At 38.2% G+C, this 2,422-nt stretch overlaps 1 pseudogene; it reads left to right on the top strand.

Annotated features, from left to right (window-relative positions):
• The first annotated feature begins 449 nt into the window (after positions 1–449).
• LOC150012405 (inactive ubiquitin thioesterase OTULINL pseudogene) lies at positions 450–1,873 on the top strand (annotated as a pseudogene).
• Positions 1,874–2,422: the final 549 nt, after the last annotated feature.

Genomic DNA, 2,422 nt, shown 5'->3' on the forward strand with positions numbered 1-2,422 from the left:
AAATAAATGGTACTTTGGCTATATTAAGTTAAATAAAATACACTAAAAGTAATTCCATCTGTTTCTTTTTGCCTTTTTAATGTGGCTATTAAAATATTTAAAATTACATCATGACTTACAATATAGTTCTATTGGACTATGCTACTTCATCAAGTATAGCCTTTATTAATAAATCTGCTAAGATGATGTTAACTTTTCCTGATGATTACAGAATCACAGACATCAAAGACTGGGCAGTATTATACAGGATGGCCCTTCTGGACATACAGAATCTGCTCCTATGTTGAACACTCAAGACTTTTGCTTTGAGTTCTACCAACTCACTGGAGTTCTCCTTCTCTACTATCAGTTGTCAGTATTTCACACCTAACTAGCAACCTTCCTACCCGAGGCAACACATTTGCCTCAGAAACAAAATTTAAGAGGAACCAAAAAACTAAGTAATCAAGATGAAGACGTATTTAAATAACACTGATATGTAATTCACACACCATAAAATCCAACATTTTAAAGGGTACAATTCAGTAGTTTTAATATATTCACAAGGTCATGGAACCATTGCCCCACTATCAAATTCCAAAATATTTTCATTATCCTCCCAAAGAAACCCAGCTGCATTAGCAGATACTCCTTTGGCAACCATGTTGTGCCACAAATCAGTACTTTATTCCTTTTTATGAACAAATAATATTCTATTGTAGAATATGTCAAATTGATGGACATTTGAATTGTTTCCAGTTTGGGGTTGTTATGTACACATTGGTGTACAAGGTTTTATGTGGATATGCTTTTAATTCTGTTTGGCATGTACTTGAGAATGGAATTGCCCAGAAGCAGCCTAACCTGAGGCCAAATATGCAGCTACCACACCCATGGCTGAGGCTCTGGGAGTCCACAAGAATGGCTCAGTTCACTCTTGCACACTTGTCACAGTCCAGCCCTAGACACTGTATGGAGAATAGCAAAGGGCTCCATCATGTTGGCAGTTTCCTTTCTGGTGGCCACACTCTGCTACTTCAGAAGGTTGCCTCTATATTTAGGGCACCAGCTGATGATGGATTTGATATCTGCCAAGATAATTCAAAAGGAAAATCAGAGTAGCGGTGGAAGTTGATTTACTCAGTTATTGTGCAAGAGAATGGGAAGGGGTGATGCCCACACCATCACCGATGAGGAAGGCTGATGAGGGGTCCCTTTGGCAGCATCACAGTAAATGTGCCACACAAGAAAAGAGAGGTGACTGCAATGGGCTAAGATTGGCTCCCTTTTCCAACCTGGATGAAAGAAAAAGACATTGTCAAGCTTCCTGAAAAACTGCTCTTTTCACAAGGTTGTCATTGGACCCAACAATACAGTTTTGGTCCTGAGAAACACACAGGTTCAGATGTGTTTGAAAATTTATGTAAATGTGTGGAATTATTGAAAAAAATACAGTGGACTGAATTCAATGGCATTAGAGATTATCACAAGAGGAAGTATGTGCAACATCCATGTTTCTGACGCCATTCTGGAATATAAACTGTATGAAGCATTCAAGTTCATCATGCTATATCAAGTCACCAAAGTTTATGAACAAATGAAAATGAAAAAGGTCATTCCCAGTCTTTTTACAATCATTTTCCCCGAAAACATAATTTGATCTCTTCAAGCTTCATAATGAATCACCTAAATTCTGTAGATGACACATGTGGACTAGTGCAGATTGATATTTATACTTAGACATGCCCTTGAAGTCAAGATAAAAATGTTCAGACTGTTCAAGTTTAACTCGAGGAAATTTGAAATCTACTACCCACAGGAGCCACTCAGGCAGTGGCCAGAGATCTCCCTGCTTACTGAGAATGACCATTACTACCAAGTTTCTGTCTTTTAAGTCTAGTGTGGACCAGACACCCGCCAATGACAGTGGTCACACTTGCAAGGAAAGTGCTTCTGGAAAACCAGAGCTAGTGTTGCAGCCACTGAAGGAATCAGGGCCTTCTATGGAATTACAGGAACACTGGATGCAACAGTACACAGATGGCTTGGCTTTGCTTTTCAGTGATTTCCTCCAAAGGAGCTGCGCTAACATATTTGTAGGTTAGTAATTTAACCTTGTTCATGAGGGCTGTGGTCACTTGCTACATGGGAGGCCCTTAAGAGCATGAGAATATTTAATTTGCACAAGAAGAACAACAGGAAAAGTAGAGAAGAAAATGAGTAGGAAAAAGATTAACCCAGAAAGAATAAAATTTCTTTGTCTCTTTTACATTCTTATTAAGAATCTTTGGTGGATTTTGCATCCTCATAAACATGGCCTTATTTTATAAGCATTACCTTTCCAGGAATCTCTAATGATTTTCTAGAACCACTTGATTAACTGTGAAGTTATGTATATATGTGTACATATATGTGTACATACACAAACAGGCATACCCATACG

This window comes from Furipterus horrens, unplaced genomic scaffold (genome assembly GCF_987537825.1).
Source record: "Furipterus horrens unplaced genomic scaffold, mFurHor1.1.pri manual_scaffold_4, whole genome shotgun sequence".
NCBI classification, from domain to species: Eukaryota; Metazoa; Chordata; class Mammalia; order Chiroptera; family Furipteridae; genus Furipterus; species Furipterus horrens.